The following is a 27,865-nucleotide window of genomic DNA, read 5'->3' on the forward strand; positions in this document are numbered from 1 at the left end:
TACCAAAACAAAGACATGACGCATTAACGTACTGAAGAGATGAGGAAATATTGTGAAATTTTTATGAGAATTTATGCGCGTAAGAAAAATGTCACAAAATCGACAATAATATTGTATATCGCTATTTATATGGTTATAGTGATTTTGTCAGGTTATCGAATGTTGAATTATCTATACCCAATAACATCGCTCTTCTCGTGATCGACAGAAAATTCACCGAAGTATGTTCAATTTATATACATTAATATATTTTTATATATTTTTCATGAAATAAAATTCTCTCATAGCTTCATTTTCAGTAAAAGGTGGTCATAACTTGGGTTGCCAATACATTTAGCATCATTATGTACGCAAAAACGGGTGCGAGTGTTTGAGAGCGTTGATAACACTTCTTCTGGACACGAGTCTGAAGTGCACACCCATAAAGTCAGACCACGAGCATCCATGTATCTAAGAAAAATTGCTTAACGATATAATGCATATTTTATATATAGGGAGCCAGCTCTAATGGTTAACACAGTGTGCTGCGACGCCAGGGGTCCCAGGTTCGAATCCCGGCCTGGGTATGGATGTCTGCGAGTGTCCAATCATCAATTTCATCACATCATCACTCATCCCCATCTTCACAAATTAGCCAAAAGTGGTACAAAAAGGGAATTAAAGTAAAACAAAGTAATCAATCAATCAATTATATGTAGGTATAGAGCGCTAAACTTAACTGAACTGTGTTGAAGATCTGTAAGTATTGTAATGTTTTTGGATCTTCATAAAATGTCCATTGAAGAAATTAATTAAGGACAAAGAATAATGGACTATTACAAACTTGAGAACTTTGTAAATTATTGCATTTCTCGCAAAAGGTGCTCAATTCTGTCTCTATGTAAGCTTAAGGATAAATTCAACTCTTCATTAAAAGAATTGTCATACAGACCTAAAAAGAAGGTCTAATTAAACAAAATGTAAAATAGAACATACTAATTTAAAACACTCACTAATAAATAGAGCCCGGAAGTTTGGCAAAATGCCTCTTTTTATATACTGCATATATTTATAATTTTTTTCCGGATATACGTGTTTTATGTTGTTTCGAATGTTTTAGAAGCCTTTTCATTTTGCCTATTTTGCCTATGTGGGACCCCACTGCCTATTTTTAATTATAGTAGGTGGAATGCTTCGTTCTGGAAGTACCCTTTGACCTACTTTTTATTTTACGACGTTTTACGCACTAAACTAACCTACAATGAGAGAAAAATGGACAGAAAAATCTCTGGCATCACTTTTTAAGCTATTTTTTACCTCCTGCAAATTTTGCTCTGATGCTAACTCGCCCTTTGACCTACTTTTGAAATGACTTACGACATTTTCCTATAAGGCTGCCTCCTCATACTGTAAGGTCCCCCTCAGTGTAATCTACTACGACCTGCTAATAGGCTTCTGCTCTCAGCGTAATCCGTTTTTTACGCACTAAACTAACCTACAATGAGATAAAAATGGAGAGAAGAAGCTCTGGCATCACTTTTTTTAAGCTATTTTTTACTTCCTGCAAAATTTTGCTCTCGCCCTTTGACCTACTTTTGAAATGACTTACGACATTTTCCTATAAGGCTGCTGTCTCCTCTTACTGTAAGCTCCCTCAGTGTAATCTACCACGACCTTGCTCTCAGCGTAATCTGCCACGATGTTTTTGTTTTTTAAAACTCATGTGTGATCTTCTACGATGTGTGTGTGTGTGTGTGATAATCAAAATTATTTTTGTTAAGGAAATCCCTGGCCCCCCAAAAAAAGAAAATATCCCGCCAGGGGTGCGTGGTGCCCAACACAGTTCTAATGGCCACGGCTAACAAAGCCATGCCTCTGTAGAGTTTCATGGGTTCTTTTTTTTTAAACCCCCCCATGACTTCCTACAGAGGACCTCCGTGTGTAATGTGTGTGTTTTATGATTGAAGAGAAGAAAAATTTTTGGTTAACCCTCCGGTACTCGCGCGGGTGACCATTGTCACCCAGCCCCTTTGTTTTCGTTACCGCCAAGCAGTGTGGTTGAGGGGAGTGGTAGGGGCTTCAGTACCTTCCACCTACATTTCCAGCTACCTGATTAATGTGCGTTTGTATGTTGTAGTTAGGAGTGGCCAGTGTTATTGCGCTTGAAAGTCAGTTGGGTGACACTTGTCCCCCGCGGGATTAATGGTGTTATGAATGCACCAAAGAGTCCACGACTCTGTAATAACTCCCTTATTTTGGACGTATTGCTTGGTGAGAGTTCCGATGAGGACGATGTTGTGGAGAATGATAGTGACGATGGTGGAGATGACCATTTAGATGTCCAGGACGATCTCTGACACCGAAGAAGCAGATGAGCCACAAAAGGACCAAGTGAAAAATGCCGGAAATGACCTGGCACCAAATGCGGAAGAAGGATCCAGTGATGAAGAGAACATCCCATTTGCAAATTTATACATGGTAAGAGACCAGTTTAAAAATGTAATGAAGTGGAAAAACTATCCCCTCAGCCCAGAAATGTACGAACCAACGCTGACAACATTATTTTGCGGCTGCCAGGACCAACTAGACAGGGTAGGGAAGCACGCAGTGCACTTGATTGCTTTGTACTTTTTAACGTTATTGGAACTATAGTTACATCAACCAACATTTATATTCACCATATAAAGGAGCATTTTAGCCGAGACAGGGACGCCAAACACACTAATGTTGTTGAAATTCGTGCTTTCATAGGCATTTTGCTACTAACCGGCTGTTTTGGCAGTAACAGGAAAAAAACTAAGCAGGTGTGGGACACCTCTGCAGGGACTGGTGTGGAAGTCTGTTATCTTGCCATGAGTGAGAATGGATTTCATTTTTTCATGCGATGTTTTCGTTTTGATGACATCAGAGATCGTCAGCAGCGAAGAGAAATTCATCGGCTTGCGCCTATCAGAGAAGTCCTAGAACTTGTGGGGCAAAACTTGTGGTCAACGCCTCAATCACTTACAAGTTCAACAATGCTGCAGCTAAACCACCCGAAAGACGAGAATTCCTGAAAAGTTTGGCATTGGAACTCATAGTAAAACCTCTGATTGAGAGTCTAATCCAGCTTCCTTTCATCCTTGTGCATCTTCTTGTAAACGAAGAAACTCCTCAGGCTGAGCGCAGACAACACGGTAACAGTAGAGGTCGCTGCTATCTGTGTGGGAGGGCGAGAGACAAAACAACCAGAAAATATTGCGAAAAATTTGGACGTCATATCTGTAGTGATCAGTCATAAATTGTTTGTACTGAATTCTTGGAATGGGACTAAGGTAATACAACCATTACAACTGTAAAATATTGCTGACTTCTTAGTATACTTATGTACATATGTATTTCTCTACTTTAACATTCATTTCAATCTTGATATACAAAATGTGAAACAAAATAAGGACATTATGGGCCTAGTTATTACATTGAAATTTTCAACCTACAATATGCGTAAAAAACTAGTACGAGTAACAAACGTTGTTGTGACTATACTCTTTCTATATGTAAAATGCAGGGTACGTTTTAGTGATTTGTTTTGCCTTGTAATAAAGGCCAAAATATGTTAATATATATGTTTATGGATTCTCAATAAAGCTGTCTTTCAGATGAGCAAGGAGCTTTACAATGTTACCCTGCATTAAAAAAAAGTTATGGTAGCCTAAAGTTTAAGATATTTTTTCCATGCAAAATTTTGTTAAATAACGATTTGGTAATTTTTTCTTTACAACACCTGTTTGATACAAAAATAATTCAAAAAATACTTTAAGTGTCACTAGAATAGATTGTAAATATAACAAAATAAAAAAATCCACCATACTATAATTAGTATTTTTGAAATAAATAAAATACCTTATGGGTGACAACTGTCACCCGCGCGAGTATCCGTGTTACGGGATGCAGCGCGAGTACTCGAGGGTTAAGAATGGAATGTGTAAGAACTAAAAAAGTTTCCGTGGGGGGTGCAGCATCTGAAAAAAATATAAAAATATACTCAAATAGTGTACATAATATGATAGAAAAATATAATAAAAAAGAGTGTGAATGCAAAAATTAGTGTGAATGATTGTTGTTTTTTTTTAAAAAAAAAAAGTGGTGCAAAGAAATAATACGTACTTTTTTTATGCAGAAGTCTAATGGTGCGAGCAGATTTCTTCCTCGTCATGGTATCCCCATTCTCGGGTGTGGATGTTGCAGTCCAGTAGCCTCAATTTGGTGTCGTGGGGATCAAGCGCCACTTTGTTGATCGTGGATGTATGCAACTGGTCGATGGTGCTCGTGATCCGATGTTCGGTCATGCGTTTGATTTCTTTGATGAACAAGCATGACTTGTAATCTTCTACGGTTAGTTTCTTTGTGCTCGAACGCCCCACCCCCTTTGCCTTCTTTATTTCGGTCTCATCCTGAACTTTGATGGCGTACATTTTCGCTCGAAGACCAGCAAACTCTGTGATGATGCGGCCGTTGACTTCATCCTTCATCTTCCCGATCGTCATTTTCTGGCTGTCGTCGAAGAGAGCGTGATCTTTCGGATAATTGGAGAAATCGAAATGCTGGCTCATGCTTTTGAGATCTTCGTATAGATCATCGGTGCGGATGTTGTACACGAAGCTGTCCGTGTCGGTGTACGCCACCTCGATCGCCTCTCCATAGCGTGGTTTCATGATGTCGTAGTGAAACTTGTACATGGCCAGCTTCGACAACTCGAGGATCGCGACTCCCACGGCGATTGGTTTGTCGAATGTTATGTGGCGGAGAGCACGTTCGATCAATACCAGCGTGTCGCTCAGTATCGTGAAGTTCTTGTACGTGGGCTGAGCGACGAGCTTGTTTATTTTCTTCGGGTCGGAGACCAAGTTGATATTTTTTCTTTTCCTCGCATCTTCCATGCTCTTGCCGTAGATGCTGTTGTTCATCAATTTGTATAGGTCTTTGTCTGCGGAAGAAGAAGCTGATGCTCGACGTTGAGTGTTGTCGTCGATATAGGGTGCTAGCCACCTGCTCTGTCTAAACTTCAATCCCGAGTGCACACGCTTCAAAACCAATCCATGCTGGAGGTAGAATTGTAGGAGACGATAATGCACCACGTAATTCTCTTTGCTCTTGAAGGTGAGCATCAGCTTCTTCTCCGGAGCCGATTCCATTACAGGTGCCATCGCAAATCCATGGTGTTCTTGATGAAGCGATGCAGGATATTCCAAATCTACTTTCAGGAAACATCCATTTTCATGATCTTCGCTCCACTCCAAACAATCTTGAAGTTCCTGCTCGCTCATCCATTCGTATTCTCCGATGGGCAGATGCTCGGACATGGCATAACCATACAGGTTGTTCATGTCCCAGTATGCCAAGAAGTTTGTCGGTTTCCCTGCATCGAAATCGGCAACATATGGATTGTTGGCCTTGACGTATCGAAGGGGACACTGGACGATTCCACCACGTTTTGCCTCTTCGACAAACAAAAGTTGATTGACGTCTTTGATGAGTTCTATCTTCACCTTCGTGGATTTTAACATCGCCTGCCAAGAATAACCCGGTGTGGTGTAGCTGAAAGCGGGGTCCAAACCATATGCTGCCATTCCTCTCGAGCGATGGAGATGAAAACGGTCGCTCAATAGCGTAACATCTAGTTTTAAATACAGATCATGATAGTCGGCCATGGTTTGACAAGAGAATGTAGACCAGACAAGCTGAGCATGATGGTAGTCCTCTTCGGTGCAACAGGTGTCGCTAAGACGACTGTAGAATGCTTCTCTCGGTGGTAACGATGTTTCTGAGAATTTGGAAGCATCCGTCATGTATCCTTGCGTCTCAACAGTGCTAAATGTTGGTCGCCGAAACATTTCCTGGTGGCGACCAAATCATCGTCGGTGAGTTGAGACGCAAGTGTCGCCAAACTCGAAGACAGAAAGTTGTAGGACTCCAAGAAGCGAATTTCTACGTGATTGCCATTTCCAACGTCCACCTTCTTGCTGAATGAAATGAATTTCTCATTGGTGCGAGCTATGACGCTAATGGGTTGAGCGTCGCATCCCATCTCCTTTATGAAGATTTTGGCGTCGTAGCCCTCCAAATTGTGAATGAATACAGGAATAAAATTTGGTTTTTTGATTTGAAGATTACAGTTGTTACACACGGGGGCCACATATTTTCCCGTGTGATGATTATGGTGGCGAACTTTGACATTTTCGAGGGTGAAGTTACTTTCGCACACACCACACTGAGAGGCAAGGTCGTATGCTTCCTTCTCTTCCTGGGTAAGAGGCTCCATTGCTTTGTCTTCTCTTAGTAGAGGAGCGAATTGTATGGCCATCTGTTTCAAGGTTTGAACGAATTTTTGTGGAGCATCATTGCCACGATGTAAAATAACATTGCCTGTGTTGTTAACCATCAATCCAAAAGCGCAGGCTTCGTGATGTAGAATTTCGGTAGTGCTCGATACGCTGGGATTCGGTTCGCATATGGCGAGTGGAAGTTGGAAACTTTCAAAGTCGGCGCATATCACCACGGGATGCCAGAGTAATGCCTTGTAGTTGGAAAATGTCATGTCTCGAGAAGGCATTTTGATAGCCGTAGCCGGATGTTTACTACACATTTCATGATGATCTCTGAGTTCTTCATCAACATTCTTTTTTCCTCGACCGTAGAATATACTCAGGCATCTGTCGCATACTCGAATTTTATGATGATCTGTGGTAATTTGACTTCTTGTTAATTTTGGAAGATTCTGGATTAGACAATAATGATAATTATCATCATCTTCGATCAGGAGTAATCTGATGACATGATTACTTTTAATGTTGCTATGTCTGAGAACGTAGATGGTGTTGTTTTTGTCTAATCCGAATATGTGTACTGCTATACTTTCGTTTTTATCTGTCTTGTACTGTGTCTCAAATTTACTAATGTCTCGTAGATTTACAGGGTAATTAATGCCAGCCATAGGTTTTTCAAATTCTGAGAGATATTCTGGCTTGTTGTAGTGGTATAAACAATGTTTATTATTATTGGCTGGGTGATGATCGGCAATGATGCACCACAAAATGCATCTGTTATCTTCATTTTGAATGTTGATGATGGCTTTCTTACTGGCTATTTCCGGAGTCAAATTGATGTAGCTGGATGCTCCCATCGGGTTGTATCGTGCCACCTTCAAAGTTAAAGTGTGAGGCGAACCGCAAAGTGTCCAACCCGATCCACGTTTTTGGAAAGTCTCGTGCTTGTTCAACAAAGCGTCAAATATCTGGTAGCAAATGGCATCCACCTCATCGACGTCAGCGGCGTGGAGACTCTTTACACCAGTGTAATGATGGAAAGTTTCTCGCTCTTTTTTTACGTTTTCATAAATGACGGAAACGATGAGGTGGATTTTCAATGAGCATTGCAACAAAGCTTCGGTGATAGACGAAATTAAGTTGCTTTTGACCATGCGAAAAAAGTTGTTTAGATCAGATGTTTCTTCAGATCGGAAAGTCTCCTCGGTTAAAATATTTCGAATACTTTCGCCGGCACTCTTCTGCTTCTTTCGTGGCGCTTGATCGTCAACATCGAGCTTTCTCTTACTTGATCCTTCCCCATGCACATTCTTCCGATGTCTACTCAAGTGAGAAATGGATATATATTTCCCACAGTGGTCACATGCACGTTTCGCTTGCTTCTTCTCCATTTTTTTGCTAAGAAAAAAAAAGATGAAGTTACTAAAAATTTCACATTTTTTTGTGGTGTTATTTATATTAGACCCCCAAGCATAAATGATCTACCATAGATGAAGTTACTATTTGTGGTGTTATTTATATTAGAGCCAAGCATAAACGATCTACCATAGATGAAGTTACTAATTTGTGGTGTTGTTTATATTAGATACGATCTCAATTTTTTCTTAAATAACCAGCATGAATCTTTTTGGTTTCCGGAAACAAACCAATATGGAAATTGTACACCGCACGATGACAGATCTACCTTCCGTGTTAACTAAACTCAACGCCCTGTTGATCGTTCACCTTAACAGCATATGGACGAAATTGGATGACGAGGTGGGCAAGATGTTTTACGTCTTCAATAACAATTTACATTTTTACGAAATTCCGATCGACGGGAAACTTCAAATCACCGTGAATCCGGAGAACGAAGGGCGAAATATTAAAATTTCTAGCGGCAAGAACATTTTTCGAATGAAGCACGACAAGGTGCTTTCTAACATGGCGTACGACGTTTCAGCAGGAGATTTACTTTACGTGGAACTCCTAGGAGATTACGACAAACTCGTTCCTCTCTTCGTATAATTACGAATCGTCTATCCTATTATAAACAACCGTTAACCAAAATGCCTAACGACATTTTCGGCAACACCAAGCGTGTGGACCACGCAGAAGGGATTCTCATGTTGGATATTCGTGTTAAGAAGTTGAGGAGCGATTTGATCGCTTTGCAGGAGACCTTAAACAAAAGTTTAGAGTCGGAGATCGCTACGCTCCAAACGCAATGTCTCGACCCCATTCTGAAAATCGATTCCGAACTGAAAACGCTCATAAAAAATTATGTCGACGTACCTTCTTACGACAACGTTCAAAATATACAGTTGAGCGTGGATTCGCTTCAAAATGATTTGGCCAAATTACAGCAATTTCAATCGAAAAATGAAGATCTGGAAAAATTGAAACTCGAAATCGAAGAACGAACTTCCGCAATCGAAAAGAATTTCTCTGAACTTCAAACCGTCGTGAACGATATTGATGTGGAACGCTTGCATGTCGTCGTTTCCAAATTACAAGAAGAATTCGCCAGCACGTTGGAAGAAATTAAATCCAAGTTGCAGACTTTGGAAGATACCATGACGAACCTACCATCGTCAGACGAACTGAAGGTCATCGGTAAAAGCGTCGCGAACATAAAAATTCAATTAGAGGCTTATCGAGATTTCGAACACATTCAAACCACCATCGCTACGCTTCAGGCGTCTTTGGAGTTGATCAACGAAGAAATTAAAAATATTCACGCTGAAGCAAGTGCGTTGACGAGCATTCAAGACACGTTAAGCACGGTTCAGCATAAAATCGACTACCTGGAAAATTTGAACGTCGAAACGAATCTTGCTCATTTTCATCACGTACTGGACAACATACAGGGTGACTTGGAATCGTTACGGACGAGCGTGCCTTCGAGCGAAGATTTGGAAAAATTGAAAACGGCGGTGACGGCACTATCCGATTCGAGCGACGTCAAAAGTTCATTGAGCGATCTCGAGAGTAGGGTGGCCAATCTCCCCACCTCCAAAGAATTGCACGCTTTGAAAAGGAACATATCTCGAATGCTGAAACGACTGGAAACGGAAACGGCGAACGTGGAACAGATTCGAGACGAACTTGCTTCGCTGGTGTCGACGTTACTCACTTCGCAGAGCGTCGCGGATCTTCACACGCAGTTTACCGAGATGCGAAGCATCGTGAACGATCTTACCGAGAAAAGTTCGATATTGAATCAAGTCGAGAACCTTCAGAACATTGTCGTCAACATCAGAGATCAAGTTGGAGTGCTGGAATCCACGCAGGAATCGACGCTGGCCTCTTTCGGTGCCAAGTTGCAAGAACTCAACGAAAACTACAAGCAGTTGAACGTGGAAGTGAAAATCAAACCGTCGTTTTCTGCCGTAACGGATACCATAATCGAGCATTTGTTGCCCATCGAAAATAAACTTGGACACGTTCACAGTAATCTGCTCGGCGTCGATACTAAATTCGCCAAATTGTTCACCTTGCAAGCCATCGAAATCAACAGCGTTCCCAATCAACAGAGAATCTCCACGTTCGTCGAAGGTAACAAACTGTACATGTTACATCCTTATCATCCGTACTACAAGTTTCTCCTCGATGGCACGATTCAGGTAAACGAATTTTCGTACTGGTCTCACGGCAGAAAAGCTAGCGTTCCCACCATGACCTTGATATCGAATCGTGGTGTCCAGAAAGCAGGAAACATTCCTCTGGCACGTTGGAACGAAACGCGCAACATATATGAAATACACGAAGACGAAGATCTTACCGTTTTCGACGTGAGTGCCGGCGATAAGCTGATCGTTCAAAACACGAGCGAGTTGCCACCCTCTTTGAATCCCATCACGCTGGTGCTTCTCTTCAAACGTAATCTCTAAAAAAAAATGTCTAGGCAAGCCATCGTCGAAGAATTGCATAAACCTGCACGCCGCAACTACGGACGTTTGGCGGTGGTAACCAAGGGCATCGATGACCTCTGGGAAAGCGACCTCGTCGAGATGAGCAGCGGCAAGTTAAAAAACGTACATAAATTGAACAAGGGCAACAAGTACCTTCTCACCGTCATAGACACGTTTTCGAAATTCGCATGGGCTCTACCTTTGAAGGCGAAAACAGGAACGTGCGTCACGGACGGCGGCAGACGACCTCGGTTTCTGCACACGGGCAAGGGGAAGGAATTTTACAATGCCATATTCCAAAAGTTTATTCGGAAACACGACGTTCGACATTACTCGACCTTCAGTGACGTCAAGGCCAGCATCGTGGAAAGATTCAATCGCACTCTGAAATCGCGCATGTGGTCACGCTTCACGCTTCAGGGAAGCTACAAGTGGGTCACCATTCTTCCGGAACTCGTTAACGACTATAATCACACGGTACACAGAACGATAGGCATGAAGCCAGCTGACGTTACCAAGTCCGACGAGCAGCGTTTAATTTCTACAGTTTACTGTCCAAAGTACACTCCCACGACAAAAAAAATCTAAATACAAAATTGGAGACCAAGTGAGGGTCAGTAAATTGAAGCGAACGTTCGACAGGGGTTTCACACGAAACTGGAGCACGGAACTTTTTACCGTGGTTCGAGTTTTACCCGGAAACCGACACACGTATATAATAAAGGATAGTAGCGGCGAGATTTTGAAAGGAAGATTTTACGAAGAGGAACTCTCTAAAACGAAACACCCCGACACGTACCTCATCGAGAAAGTATTGCGTAGGAAAGGTGACAAACTGTTTGTCAAATGGCTGGGACTTCCGGAAAAAAGTTGGATCGACGCGAACGAAGTGATCTTGTGAGTACGTGGAACGTGGTGAAGCGTCTACCGGATTCGGAAAGTCAAACGATAAAAAAGAACGGCGAGTTGCTTCCCGACAGCATCCGCTGTCTAATCGTAGGTCCTTCGGGGTGTGGGAAAACAACACTGCTCGTGGACAATTTTCTCCTCGCACCGAATTGGTTAAATTGGAAGAACAGGCACCTGTACGTGTTCTCGAAAAGTTTGGAGCAATCCAAATACCAGCAACTGATGAAACTGTACGATGGTCTGGACATTGCAACGTTCGCTTCGGAAATAAAACCACTCGACGATTGTCGTGAAAATTCAGTCGTTGTGTTCGACGACGTCATCCTGGAAAATCAAAATGAAATTCGCAACTTTTTCACGCAAGGTCGTCACAAAGGAATGGATTGCTTCTACCTAGCTCAAACGTTTTCCAAAATTCCAAAACAGTTACTACGCGACAACGCTAATTTCATATGTTTGTTTCGTCAAGATCACACCAACCTCAAGCACGCGTACGATGACTACGTAGGCGGAGACATGAACTACAATCAATTTTCGGAACGCTGCTGCTGTTCTTGCTGGAACAGTGACGATTTCGGATTCGCGACGATCGACATGACGAGGAAACCCAACGACGGAAAATACAGAAACAAAATCAACGTCTTTCTAAACGTTGCAACGTTGTGAGAAACGACGTGTATAAAATAACGTTATGACGAAACTAAAAATCGAAGACGAAAATCTTAAGCTTCGCGATTACCTCGCGAAACGCTTCAAAGGTTGGAAATCCGAGAATCGCGCATTCTACGAAGAGAAGAAACGTCAGGATCAACCTGTGATCGATGCCATCAGCGATCTAGGTAAAGAAATGAAAGGCGTCACGGAACAAAATAAAAATTTGATCAACGAACTCGTACCGCTTGCAGCTAAAAGCTACGCTGTACCCACGCCCATTTCGAGCATTCCTTCGACGCCGTTCGAACTGAAGGACGTACCGGCACGACGTCGAGCCATAGGTAGCACGTCTTCGGATAAGATCGAGTTGGGACCTTTGGCACGAGACTACCTGAGCACGGGGAAGTTCGACAAGGATGAGGTGTTCGGATTGTATCCGAGCATGGAAACCAACGAGGGTGGCGTCGTGTGGAAGATTGGGAAATCGAAAGTCACCTTCGAAGGCAACGACATTAAAGTTAATTTAGGCGAGAAGGATAGTTGGACCAGGTATCCGGGTACGGTGGGACTGTGGGAACTCGTTGCCAAAAAGCAGCCTAAAGATTACACCGACGAAGATTACCAGAGTTACAGGGAAATTCTGATCATGACGGATGCCATGTACCAGAACAACGATGCCTCGCAGAATAGGGTGAAATCGAGCAGCGGCGAGAAGTACAGGAATCTCATCAAACCGATTTGGAACGAGGTGAAGAGTGGAAGCGGCGTCAAACGCTACAACACGTTACCCAAAGAATTCGTTTGGGTGGACGACGTGAGGAAGCTCGTGGACCGATTGTTGGTGATAGCCGGCGAAGAGAATGCAGGCAATCGTAATTTCTACAACGAGAAGGTTGGCATCGTGGACATGATCAGCACGAAACTTTCCAACTTCATCGTGAACAACGACAAGGGCATAGGTTACCTCATTAAAATCATCAACACGCTGTCTCCGAGATTCTGGAACGTGGCCGAAGGAAAGGGACTCGTGAACGACATCATCAACAAGTTACCTTTCGAGATGCATCTACCTGGCTACCAGTACTGCGGACCGGGTACCAAACTCGAGAAAAGATTGGAGAGAGGAGACAAGGGTGTGAGTCCGTTGGACGCCGCATGCAAAGATCACGACATCGCCTACAACACCACGCAGACGGATCTGGATGCACGTCACGAAGCAGACAGGAAATTGGAACATGCCGCTTTCGAAAGATTCGTCAGCAGAGACGCATCGTTGGGTGAACGGGTCGCCGCACTGGGCACCACCATCGCCATGAACACGAAACAAAAACTTGGGTGGGGTATATAAATAACATAGAGTAAAAAATAAATAAATAATAACAACATGTCTCGTATAACTGATTTGTCGCCCGAGCTACTATGTAAAATATTGAAACACGCAGTAAACGGAGATTGTGAGGATGTACATAAACTTGTAATCATAGCAAGAACGACGCCGGAATTTCGCATCCCTTGTGAAATGGTTCTCAAGGACCATCTTCGGGAGATCAGCGGCCTGAGGTGCGGCGATCTCGACACTCTTCTTTCGGCTGCAGGGAAAAAAATAAACGAAAGGATGGACACGGATGATTGGTGCAAGTCTGAACAGAAGATGGCAGATATTATAACGCACATCATCTCGTTTTCCGAAGCACGAGTTTTCTTCCTCTTACACACACTGTGAAAAAAATAATAATATACGTGTCAAAAAAAATGTACGTGTCAAAAAAAATATGAGACAAAAAAAATATACGTCAAAAAAATGTACGTCCAAAAAAAAAAATTGCCATGGAAAAAATTTTTATCGTCAAAAAAAATTGTCTCGTCAAAAAAAAAGGTTGACGTGGACATCGTCAGAAAAAAAAGTTGCCTTATCTTAAAAATTTGTTATCGTCAAAAAAATGTCTCGTCAAAAAAAATTGACGTGGAAAAATTATTACCGTCAGAAAAAAAAGTTGCCTTATCGTAAAAAATTTTTATCGTCAAAAAAAATTTGTCTCGTCAAAAAAGTTGACGTGGAAAAATTATTACCGTCAGAAAAAAAGTTGCCTTATCGTAAAAATTTTTTATCGTAAAAAAAAATTGTCTCATCAAAAAAAGTTGACGTGGAAAAATTATTACCGTCAGAAAAAAAGTCGCCTTATCGTAAAAATTTTTTATCGTCAAAAAAATTTCTCATCCAAAAACTAGACGTGGAAAAATTATTACCGTCAGAAAAAAAAGTTGCCTTATCGTAAAAAATTTTTATCGTCAAAAAAAAAAGTTGACGTGGAAAAATTATTACCGTCAGAAAAAAAAAGTTGTCAAAAAAAATGTAGAAGTAAAAAAAAAAACTTGATATATAAATAACACACATCGTGAAAAAAAAATCTCCGAGATCTAAAAAAAAAATTCTTCGGTATATATAAATAACACACATTGTGAAAAATTAAAATTCTCTAACACCCTGAAATTTCTCTTCGATATGACGACTGAAAAAATGAGTGATCTTCAAGCATTAAAACAAATGCTAAATTTGTCAGTCGAGTATGTAAAAATTCAGGAATTGGAAGTCGACAAACCTTACACGATAACTTCCGGTTCAATCGTTTCTACCCAGTATGGTCCCAAGGTGCGTCTGTTGCTCAACGGACAATACAGTCTATTTTTACCAGATCGATACGCTATCATGTTATCCGACGAGAAGCTAGCTATTTTAATCGAGAACAAAACTCGAATCGTGTACAAGGGGACAAAGGAACTTCTTGGTAAGAAAACGAAGCACGTAATAGAATTTGTTTAATCACGGACACCCCAACCCCCGGAATATATATATAAATAACATACCATGAAAAAATGTCAACTTGTATAAGTCAACTTCCTCCCGAAGTGTTGCACAAAATATTTACGTTCACGTTCGACGGGGATGTAACTAAACTCATAGACTTGTGTAAAGTAACGCCAGAATTTCGTTCACCGTGCAAAATGATTTTCATGGATCACTTCCGAGAAATAAGCGGAATGAAAAATATGTTCCGATCCCCAGAGACTCTCTTTCGAGCCGCAAACAAAAAAATTGAGTAGCTGCACGAGTGGAGGCAGGGGAGAAGAAGATTTACCGAAGACTGGTACGCGTCGAACATTGAAACTGTCGATCTTGTAAACCACATGATAGCATTAGGCGAAGCAAAAACTTTTTTCTTTCCCAGAATACATATATATAAATAACACATCGCCACAGTTGTTTTGAGTGAGACGATATAAATAACACACATCGTAAACCTAACGGAAAAAAAAGTTGTTCTCTTTCCCAGATAACATATAGCATCAAAAAAACATGAAGCCCAAAGGTGTCGTGTACCAAATACCATATTCGAATCTTAAAAATCTAGGTGCCCTCGATGGGTTACTCACCAAGAAACAACGCGAGAAGAAACGTTCTTGCTTGACCAAAGGACACGGAATGAAATTGCTTCTCAGCACTCCACAATTGAGACGGTTGCAGCGTTCGCGGAAACAGCAAAAGATCGGAGGTTTCATATTCAGCATCCCGGCCATCCTGGCAGCATTGGGGGCCGTTGGAAGTTTGGCCGGCGGAAGCGCCGCCATCGCGAAAACCGTCATCGACTCGAAGAAGAACAAGGCGGAATTGGAAGAACAGAAACGTCACAACCTGGCCATGGAGAAGAAAGGGGGCAAGGGGGTGGGCGTAATGAAAAAGTTTAAAAAAAAGAAACAGCACTCACCAACCGAGACATTGAATCTCTGATCGAACCATTACGAATCAAACACTTCAGAGGAGTTTTCATGTCTGACTCGTTACCTTCAAGCGTTAAAAAAAGAGAATGCGGAGTAGTCAACTTGGACGGTCAAGAAAATCCAGGCACGCATTGGATATGTTACCACAAAAACGACAACAACAAAGCATTCGTTTTCGATTCTTTCGGAGGCGTTCCACCTACAAATTTAGTCCATTATCTGAAAACGAACAAAACCTCTATATACTACAACGACGAACGCATTCAAAATTTCGGAGACTTGAACTGCGGTCATCTCTGTCTCTCCATGCTCGCGTTTCTCTCTAAAATAAATAAGCCGCAGGTGGAAGATTTCCAGAAAGCATTGTGGAACCTTAAACACGATGGGCGTGTTCCATCTCACGAGCGAATCTTCGATCTTGAAACTCACGCTGCACGACGACATCGTCTATCCTAAATCCGTAGCTCTGCGTGCATTCTACAGCATGTACCTCATACCTAACGTCACGCAGCACAACAACAAAATTAGCGTCGGAAGCGAACACATCGTCGTCACGCCAGGTCAATATAATCTTTCCACTTTGCAAGCTCAGTTACCCAAAGGCACGTACCTTTCTCAAAATTCGGTCACGCACAGAGTGGAAATCGTGTCGGCTACGGACACCGTGGACCTGGGCACGATGGGAGAACTTTTAGGTTTCGAAAACGACACAAAACTCGAAGCTGGCATCAAGCACGTAGCAACCAACATTCCAAAATTCTTGGCCATAGAGACTCTGAACGTACACTGCAACGTGGCGGAAGGAATGATCACGAAATCTTCGGACGGGGGGTTGCTGGGAAGTCACAAGCAGACGGGAATCATAGCCACTTTCAAACCAAGTTCCGAGTTCATGGAACCGATCATCTACACACCTTCTTCGCCGATCTATTTTCCAGTATGTCGCAACCGCATAGACGACATAGAGTTGGTGGTGACGAACGAGAAAGGAGACGTGGTGGATTTCGCAGGTGCCACTACGACGGCCATCGTGGAGATCAACGTATAATAAATAACACACATAGTGAAAATGGAGCAAATCGAAAGTTACGAATTGCAATCTTTTCCTCCCAACCGTCGCACGTTCGCAAATTTGAACGAAGCGAACAGGGAGATCGAATACGACGTGGACGTAGGCGACGGGTTCGTTCATCCTCACAGAGCGGACCTCTACCTTCAATTCGACGTGGTGAAAAAGGAAAGCGGAGACGCGTTTCCGCCCAATGCAAATTTGATACTCGTGGACAACTTCGTGCCTCACCTGTTCTCGCAGGTGGAGGTGAGGAAACACAACACCGTCATCGACAGAATAGATTATCCAGGCATCACGTCGACGGCAGTGGGAACATTGAAATTATCCAAAACGGACGCGGCATACTACCAGGCGGGAGGATTCGAAGCGGGGACCAAAATATCGACGAGAAGTCACACGGTGCTCTTTCCCATGCGTCTTCTTCCGGGATTCTTCTCGGACTACAAGGAGATCATGTGGAAGGGAGGACTGAGGATCACGTTTCGAAGAGCGGCCAACGACAACGACGCACTGATGCGATACACCAACTTGAACGCCGACGGCACGCCGATAGCCAACACTTTACCCGAAGCAGCCAAGTGCGTCATCCGGAGCATGGAGTTGAGAATGCCGATCGTGGAATACGAAACGAACTACGCCCTCAAGTACAAAGCCGAGATATTGAAGAGTCCGCAGGTGCCGATTCACTTTCACGGTTACCAGTGCGTGCAGAAGTTGGCGTCGGGAAGTCACATGGAATTCGACGTGACGACGCAGTTCAACAACATACAGTTCGACATGCCAGATTTCGTCGTAGTGCTCTTTCAGACCGGGAGGGACAAGAATCAGGAAAAAGATTCCAGCAAATTCGACGACTGCAAGATCAAGAACGTTTATCTGAAGAATGGTAGGAACGAAGTGTTCCCGCGCGAGAATTACAACCTCGACATGACCAAAGACGATTACCTCAAACTTTACGAAGCGTTCTCGGCTTACAAACGCGTGACCGAGGGAAGCGTGGACATGTATTACACGCCCAGCGAATTCAAAGCACAGAGACCCATGACCGTCATCAACACATCTAAGAGAAAGCAGGTCGTGGTCAACGATCGCACCAACATCAAGGTCGTCTGCGAGTTCCACGATGCCTTGCCCGAGGACACCGTGTGTAGCGTCATCCTGATTGCAGAGAAGTCTTTCGCGTACGACGTGAAGAACGAGAGGGTCACAGAGCAGTTTTAAATATCGCCTTCGTCGAGCAAGAATAGCTTTTCTACAATCCCTATTACAAAATTGTTAATCTAAAAACGTCCAAAGCACTCCATTAGGATGCAGGAACAAAACTCGAATTTCGTAAAAAAAAAAACTTGAGGGGGCGCTTGCTTGTAGTCGAGTAGTTATCATCAAAACCTATCCAACAAACCCACAATCATCATCCTAGCTCAATTAGGAGCCGAGAAAATCAATATCTTGGAAAACGTCTTAAGATATTTGTCTTAAGAAAATTTTCTTGACAGACCGGAAGTAACATCTTGACAGACCGGAAGTCGACTTTCTTAAAGATTAAGATATTTGTCTTAAGACGTTTTCCAAGACATTGATTTTCTCGGCTCCTATGGGACCTACAACAATGTAACTTTTTGGTCTAGTGCCTTCACGGATCTCCCCTAACTCTATCGCCTTTGGATTCAGAACAACTCGCATATGTGATGTGGTCAGCACCACGCAACCGGTTATTTTTTGTTTGCGAGACACAGCGGACAGAAACAACCCCCCCCTCCCACTGCAATCATAGTCAGCCTTGAGCTGAAAATTCACATTCATAAAAAAATCTATAGTCAGCACAGTCGACCGTTTTGTGATTTACGTAGTACCACAAGCCATAAGCTGAGCAGGAATAGACCTACAGTTTTTTTTCTGAGTATAAAAAGTTAAAACAGTTAAGATCCGAACCACACTTTCCACTTGATATCAAACGCAATAAAGAAATGGCCTAATAATGTGTCCCGCACACACATTTTTTCCTATCAACAACAGTACACAAACAAAAAAAATGCATGCTAAAATGTATGTGTAGTTCTGCGAGTGTATTTTCTTCCACAATACGTTAAGGGCTGTTTGGCTTGTTTCATGGGAGTCCCATCCACAATCCCTTTCACGTCTGTTTGGCTAGTTTCAAGAATCAACTCGCAAAACAAAACACCATCATGCAAGCTACAAACTTTTTATCTGGCAACAAAAAGAGAGAGAGGAGAGAAAGAAAGAGAGAGAGAGAGAGAAGAGAGAGAGCCAAGAAAAAAAAACTTTTATACTTTGTGTTCTGCGAGTGTATTTTCTTCCACAATACGTTAAGGGCTGTTTGGCTTGTTTCATGGGAGTCCCATCCACCATCCCTTTCACGTCTGTTTGGCTAGTTTCAAGAATCAACTCGCAAAACAAAACACCATAAGTAAACATATCATGCAAGGTACTTACTTTTCTCTGGAACACACACTCAACAGGAAAAAAAAAACTTTTATACTTTGTGTTCTGCGAGTGTATTTTCTTCCACAATACGTTAAGGGCTGTTTGGCTTGTTTCATGGGAGTCCCATCCACAATCCCTTTCACGTCTGTTTGGCTAGTTTCAAGAATCAACTCGCAAGAACAGTCGCTCTAGATGATATGGAAGTTTCCATGGCAGAGCTTCGGATTATAAGGGGATGCGAGGAGTGATATGTTGAGCAAAGTGGCGTAATCCGCATCAGAAAATAGTCCCTCAATTCCATTGTCTGAACTGAACATCATCACCCCACGTTTTCGATGAAAATCCAGGAAGTACTCTTCCGGTCTCCTATTGTTCAGTGAACATGAAGAGATTTTTCCCCTTCACACAGCACAGTCGATTTCAAATACCGCTACAATACCAATTTTTGCATCATGAGGAGCAATTTACAGAAAAAACATCGTAGCAGGGGCCCAAAACATCGTAGGAGAGGTCCCCGTTAGGTCGTAGCAGGGGCCAGGGATTTCCTTAACAAAAATAATTTTGATTATCACACACACATACACACATCGTAGAAGATCACACATGAGTTTTAAAAAACAAAAACATCGTGGCAGATTACGCTGAGAGCAAAGTCGTGGTAGATTACACTGAGGGAGCTTACAGTAAGAGGAGACAGCAGCCTTATAGGAAAATGTCGTAAGTCATTTCAAAAGTAGGTCAAAGGGCGAGAGCAAAATTTTGCAGGAAGTAAAAAATAGCTTAAAAAAAGTGATGCCAGAGCTTCTTCTCTCCATTTTTATCTCATTGTAGGTTAGTTTAGTGCGTAAAAAACGGATTACGCTGAGAGCAGAAGCCTATTAGCAGGTCGTAGTAGATTACACTGAGGTGGACCTTACAGTATGAGGAGGCAGCCTTATAGGAAAATGTCGTAAGTCATTTCAAAAGTAGGTCAAAGGGCGAGTTAGCATAAGAGCAAAATTTGCAGGAGGTAAAAAATAGCTTAATGCCAGAGCTTTTTCTGTCCATTTTTCTCTCATTGTAGGTTAGTTTAGTGCGTAAAATGTCGTAAAATAAAAAGTAGGTCAAAGGGTACTTCCAGAACGAAGCATTCCACCTACTAATTATAATGCCTTTTTTGCCTTTTTCAATGAAATTTGACCATTTTATATAAAAAAATGTGTATATAAATTATTTTTTCTCCCAAAAAACGTTGTTGGCATTTATTTTTCTTCCGTTTATTATGTGAATAATTTTCAGCTTATTTAAGTAATATTGAACTCACGAATGTTTCAACATTGCTGAAGGAGAAAAGTGTGAGAAAAATGTATTTCATGCTGAGTTAGGATATTGCCTTTCGGTTAACATTCCCTTGTGCATGATTGACTGCTGAAAACCTATTGAAGAACACCTGCACAATTACGTCATCACGTCCAGCGTCCGTGTCAGGAGGTTATTGACAAGAAACAGCACTAATGACCAAGAGCCTTTGCATGGATTCCAAAATGAAGTTCTCTATTTTTGGAGGGAAAAGATCGTCTAGTTGTCATCATACCGAAATTTAGAGTGGCATTAAGTGGTAAGTTACATGGTTACGTGCGTGAATTTGGTGAAAGCACATTTTCGACAGACGGTACTATTCTTCTCTGCAAGATATGTGAAAAAACAATCAACCATGAGAAAAAATACTTTATATCTCAGCATGTGTCAACAGCAAAACATAAATCTGCAGCTGCTAAAATGATCGAACAGAAGAAGATATCCCTAATTTCAACAGTGGGCACTTCATCCAACAAGCAATCTCAGTTTTCTCTTGAACTGTGCAAAGCTTTCATGGAAGCAGGATTACCTTTCTGGAAAGTGGAAAACAAGTCACTGAGGAAATTCCTTGAGAAATTCACTAAAGAAACGGTGCCGTCTGAATCTATGCTGCGGATAACATATTTAAGCGTCTGCTACGAAGAAGCTCTGCAAAAAATTCGTGCTGAAGTTGGTGGAAAGAAGATCTGGATTTCAATAGATGAAAGTACCGACGCTATGGGACGCTACATAGCCAATGCCATCATAGGAACTATGAAACCAACATGCAGAGAATCCTCATCATTTCTTCTCACGTCAGAACAACTAGAGAGAGCCAATGGTTCGTCATTAGCTCATTTATTCTCAAATTCCCTAAATCTGCTCTGGCCAGATGGTGTACATCATGATGACTTGTTACTTTTTATCAATGATGCAGCTCCCTATATGAAGAAGGCTGCCATAGCATTGAAAATTCTCTTCCCGAACACCGAACATGCTTCATATCACATGTGTAGTCCACGCAATGCACAGAATCGCTGAAGAAGTTAGTGTTGCACCCAGAAGTGGACAGGTTGATTTCGAAAGAAGATATTTCTGAAATCTCCCTCTCGAACCCGAAAATTTCAGCAAGTTGGGCCTCAGCTTAGTTTACCTCTGCAACCAGTCTTGACGAGATGGGGAACCTGGATATCAGCAGCTATATATTGACGAGATGGGGAACCTGGATATCAGCAGCTATATATTATGCTAACAACCTTGAAAAAATCAGTGAGGTGATCGATGCTCTTCCAGAAAATGAAGCGGCTTCAATTCGTGAAGTGAAAAAACTCTTGTGCTATTCAGAACTGAAGAATGAACTGTCGTTTATTTTTGCACGAGACAATTTCAAAGCTAGAGAAAAGTGGCGAGACTCTTATAGCATCCATGAAAATATTCGAGGAATCTATGCAGCAGATGATGGAACTGCCAGGAGAAAAGGGGTCAGCTGTTGTGGAAAAGTGCAAACGGGTAGTGAGTGCAAATGAGGACCTGAAACAATTGAAAACAATTTGTGATATTCTAAAAGGTGAAAATGCTGTTACCGAAATGAGTCCAGCTACATTAGCTTGTTTTATGTATACTCCAATAACTTCTGTCGAAGTAGAAAGATCATTTTCTATTATGAAAAACATTCTCTCTGACAGACGACTATCAATGAATGTTGAGAACTTAAAAAACACCTTGTAGTTATGTGAAATCAAGGTGGAGAAAATTGAAATGCTCTTCCCAATGTAGATTTTAACATTTTGCCAGAAATTATAGTTAAAAGTAAGTGACTTCCAAAAGTGCCTTTTTTCGGTTATTTTGCCTTTTTTTCATTTTAGTGCCTATTTTCCACATTATAAATGCCTTTTTGCCTGCCTATTTTAACGAAGATAAATGGCTGAACTTCTGGGCTCTACTAATAAATAATCACATGATGAATGTATAAATTCTCAATTTAGGTGAGAGATTATTTAATTTTCCTGAAAAAGAGATTTTTAAATATGGATTCTCGACCAAAACACTTTTACATAACCCTGGTTAGGTTGCTTGAAAAGGATACCAACTATGACATTCAAAGATGTTTTCTATGATCATTTTGTCTATGCTTTTTTCCTTTCTCAAATTTAATAGTCTCAGTACGTTTGCTCGATGCCCAACTCTGAAACATTGTGTGGAATATATGGTTTCCATAAAATACACATGCACTTTAACTTTACAGAGAACTAAAGAAAATATTATAAAAGAAATGTCCAATAGTTCATCTGCAAAAAGGGATGTTAAATAATTACAAAACATATTGTGATTTGAACAACATGCAGTGTTGGTGATAGAATGATATATTATATAATATTGTTTACATACTCAGTGAGTGGGAAATAAGTATCCCTGGTTGGGATATCATTCGTAACCAGATAGTGGAATAATTGAGGACTGTGGGGGGAGGTGTCTCCCATACAGATCAACCCCTGGACCTATCTTCTCTTGTATTCTGAATCAAAGCATGATTTGAACTTGTCTCCTTAAATGTTACTGTCACACCACAACAGTAACACATGAAATTGTTAATTCTCAGATGTAAAGTTTCGTTATGAATTCTTCATTTTTATGGCAGTTTCTCTTTCCTTAATTATTTTATGCATATGTCTCATGCATTTGAGGGGCCTAATGTCTGGTTCAGGGGGGACTTAGCCTCCCCAGCCCATACCTAACTAAGTCTATGAGCATGAGATAATGATTTATATCACCTAATATCTCTTTCTCTCTCTCTCTCTCTCTCTCTCTCTCGTGTGTGTGTGCATATGTGTGTGTGTGTGTGTGTGTGCATATGTGTGTGTATGTGTGCCTGTTATGGTGTATGTGTGTGTGTGTGTGTGTGTGTGTGTGTGTGTGTGTGTGTGTACACATAACTGAATTAGGTTATTTCATGTAGCTTTTCTGCAATTTTTGGGTAATCACGATGATGAGACTGAGTAAGATATGATAAATTTGATGAAGGGTCACTCACAAAGAACACCAATGACAAGGCAGGATTTGAACCCAGGACCCCTGGTTCTGTGTTAAACACTCTGCCCCAGAGGTTGTTTCTGCACACGCACACGAGTGTATGTTTCTTTATGCTCGTTAGAGGTTACCTCAAATATTTAGAATTGGAAATGGGTTCGAACCACACTTCTCCTTTGTGTTTCACTTAAATATAAAAAAAAAACTTTGTACAACACATTTTTTAAAAATTTGTCATCCTAGTTTTAAAAGCTGCCGAAAATTACCAATTAAAATTTGTATCTTAACAAAATAAGTTTGGTCCCATGTTTGATACCCGGTGGAGGCACATAGTGGTTCAGATCCCACTTTAAACTGCATATCCAGTCCCGATTAGCCTTACTGTGCATAAACTGGACTTAAAACATCAACTCAACAAAATAAAGTTCATTGTCACTTTATGATCAGAACAACTGATTAGGACTGGGCTTACAGTTTGAAGTGAGATTTGACACCCCCACCAGAAATCTAGTCTGGGACTTATTGAATATAAGACTATAGATATTTCAATATGTCTGAGGCCCATTACTGTGTACATATATTAATTCATTTTTGTTTTGGAACTGATCAAGTGAATGAGTTCAATATCGATACTTCAATGTTGTGATGTTTGTTTGCTAATGCTTTTACAAATGTATTACTTGTTGAAAAAATAACATTCCTACCTACTTGAGAACGCTGAAACCTAAAATTATTTCCAACAAAAAAATTCCACCTCTTACTAAGTTACATAGGACAGTGTACCTGTCACTAGTTACTTTCAAACACTGACATGGAGAGCCCACAACACAAATCCCACAGAGGATTATAGTGGCTGAGAGTCCAGCCACTAGAGCAATGTTAGTCTGCAAAGTACAGTCCAGGGTACTACATGAAAGGGAGGTTGACACTTGAGGGCTTCCTGAAAAAGTCTCTATGATGGTAAACCAGGTGCTATGTCATATAGAAGATTCGTAGATGTATATTACAGACACTGTTCAACCTACTGTGATTTAGGAAAATTTAGAACACCACAAAATTTATTACTTTCTTATATTTCGGTATTTTCAACTTGAAATGTACGTACGAGATAATATGTTCATTGATGGAGAAAGGATAAAACAATGAGATTAGTAAATGTATTTATTCAAATAGAATATTTCCATCTAAAAATGTCATGATGAATATATAAAGGTAAAACATAAAAAGAATGCAATTTTTGAGGTTTATGATGAAATTGCAAAAATGTTTTTGAATGATTCAGTAAACATCTGATTTAGCATAACATCAATAACATAATAACTTACACATTAATTATTCAATATTATGTAAAATGCTGCACAAATCTGTTTATGACAATTTCAAAAATGGAGTGATTTTTTAGTCACTGTGCTGACTTGTTGAGGTCAGTATGATTTGTGTATACTGTGCCACTGAGACCCAATCCCTACAAAACTGAAAAATCCTGCAATTTGTCAGAAATGAGGACACCTCCTGCAAAATTACCTTTTTTCTACATGACAATGCTCGTTCCCATATGACTGCTATGCAGTAGTGGCAATTGGGTTCCAAAACTGGCGGTGCAAGATGCTAAAATTGGAGGGCAAAGACAGTTCACTTTTCCTTGGTAGATAAGTAGATAGCATTGTACAGGGGCAAAAGTGGAAAAAAGTGTAGTGCAACTGCCCCCATTCCCCCAGTAAATGCTGCCACTGCTGCTATGGTAAGCACTTTTGTCCTGAAATGGGATCGGGAGATCCTTGATAACTGGTTTAATTCACGTGACTTGTTCAGAAGCTTTGGCACAGACAAGAGATGTCAGTCCACCTACAATAGAGTGGTCCATTCATTCTAACTGTGAAATATTACATTGCTGATGGTGACTGATGCCTGTGCCAGATAATATGTGGAGGGCCTTCACTAGTTGTTTTTTGTTGCATACTGATCAATAATTATGGCATGACCTCGTATATCCACTAGCATTCAAACCTGTGTGACAAGGATGCAGGCTCAATACACTTCTCGAAAACCTTGAATAAAGAGTTGCGAAATTACTGATCTCATAACAAGTGTAGGTGAGTCCACAAACAACCCCACTTCTCTGCTTGTTCATGTAATTGTTTCAGTTGGCTACTTAATTTATCATATGTGCATGTGCCATTACCCAAATCATTCAACTATGGCAAAGTATTAATTTGACTTAATAAATAAACATGGAAATATTTTTGCAGGTTATGCTTTGTAGCTGCCAGAGAAGGACACATGATCAAGGCTTTCTCATACGTTCAAGTAAGGTGGTTAACATCTGCTCCAGCTGTTATACTGCAGGTAAATATTCATTTGGAATTACAGTATGAAAAAGACATTTAAAATATATTTGAAGTATATTGAAATTTTCATTGATATCAATAAGAACTGATATTGATAATTTATATAGTGTGACAAGCACTTCATGATTAACTAAATGATTAAGTCATCTTCATAACTAATGAATGTGAGTTCTCTCGCATTACAAAATTGATCCAGAGGAATATCCAGGTATTCTCCCAAAAATTGTAATCAAGAAGAATGTCAGACCTGATCACCTTGTGTCCTCTTCACATCCACAAAGACTTTCATATGTTTCTTGGTAATTAACATGCCCCCCACTTCCCCAAATGACATGCAAATAATTTTGTTAGTAGTCATTGTACTGTAACAACTAGACATGGTGTTTTCTCTTGTTCTGCTTGTTTCAGTGACAGTGGTGGGGGACCCAGAGCAAGAACCAAGTAGCGAGCCAAATTATATATTTGTGTCACTCAATCCAGAGAACTGACAGCCCATAAAGTGTAGATTAATCTGTTCCAAACTTAATTTTTAAGAAATGCAGCACATGACTCAAACATTTTGTACACATTTAAATGTTTGATAAATTCTGTTTTGCCATTATTTATGAATAAATTGAAAATTTTGGGCACACCTTCTTTTCCCACCAGTCTGATCATCATCAGGGAACTGTAATAATTGAATGAAGTGTATTAAAAACCTGGCACCCATTCCTTTGCATGTTATCCCATAAAATTCCTGGCAAGGAGGCTGGAATTGATGGAAAGAAGTGAAAATCTAATTGCAATTAATATTCCAGTGTATTCATGAATTTTAACACTTTACCTCCCTTACAGAAATTGTGTATAAAACATTATAGGTACTGGCTCTCTGTGTAACAGGTTGGCACAGGTGGGCCCAGCACAGATTCCCTGATTCTTTTTTTCCAGAAAAACCCACCTTGAAAACCCCCACCAAAAAAGAACAGTCAAAAAGTGTTTCCCATTGTTTCTTTAAGAAAATGTAAATAACTGCTTTAAATACTTTAGAAAATCTACAATCGTCAAAAATATTTGGAAAACTTGAAAATAAATGCTTAGCAGAGCTTATAATACTAAAAATAGTGAATGTAGTACAAGTCACAGTGTTTTTTTTAGACTATTTTCCTCAAATCATACTAGAAAAGAACTTTTAAGAGAAATAAAAATAATTATATATCCAAAAAACAAAAGAGAAAAAGTATTAGAAATTTTTAGATAAAATGTTTGCATTAATTGATGCAACATAGTTGAACAAAGCTTATAACTTTGAAATATGTTAGCACTTTGTCTTATCAGTCACTTCCTTATGTGTGGGGAAACCGTAGTAGCACATCATCGTTTCACCTGTGATGATCAACTGATACAATAAATGTTTGGATGTTTAAAGCATTTCAAGGGCAAATTGAGTACACTTTCTTGAAATATCGTTAATTTTGGCATAATTAAATCACAACGCTCTTTACATGACTTTTTAAATTTCTCATCGGAACGGGCTGCTTGCCTATGCAGGATGAAGGGTCTGAATCCCAGCATGGGCACGGATGTTTGCGAGTGTCCATCCATCAATTTCATCATGTCATCACTCATCCCAATCTTCGCAAATTAGCCACAAGAGGCTTAACACAATAAGTGAAGTAAAATAAAGCAAAATTAAACAAAAGCCTATGCAGGATGAGCTCTATGCCCATGTAAGTCGTGCACTGTCATAATCTACCACAATATCAGTATTTTCTTCTTTTTTTAAGGATGTGGCTTTTGCAAGTAAATACAGTATACATGTAAACTTTCATATGTATATCATTTTTGACATTTTCAAACCGTTGCACAGACTACAGTTTTGAGCTTTGTGCAAAATATTGCAGGAACATTTTGTACTTGCAATATAATTTGACAATGAAATTATCAAAATATGATTTAGGAGGAGCCTGAGTTGGAGTGTATGTCATCTGTTTAATGGCCATGATAACTGCTGTAAATTTAGAATCATTTAGGTAAAATTATTTCTGCAGCTAGAAAACTGGTGAGCAAATTGTGCAATGTGTTTCTAGATAGTGGATGAAAAATTGATTTTCCGCTTGTTGCTTTATGCAATGCTCTACATTGTTTTTAATTTTTTTTTTT

General features: G+C 40.5%; 1 pseudogene; it reads left to right on the forward strand.

The window, feature by feature from the left end:
- LOC145983652 (b(0,+)-type amino acid transporter 1-like) overlaps window positions 1-27,865 on the forward strand; it is a 110,205-nt pseudogene that overhangs the window by 35,872 nt on the left and 46,468 nt on the right.

Source organism: Lepisma saccharinum, chromosome 2 (assembly GCF_977018435.1).
Source record: "Lepisma saccharinum chromosome 2, izLepSacc3.1, whole genome shotgun sequence".
In the NCBI taxonomy this organism is placed as follows: domain Eukaryota; kingdom Metazoa; phylum Arthropoda; class Insecta; order Zygentoma; family Lepismatidae; genus Lepisma; species Lepisma saccharinum.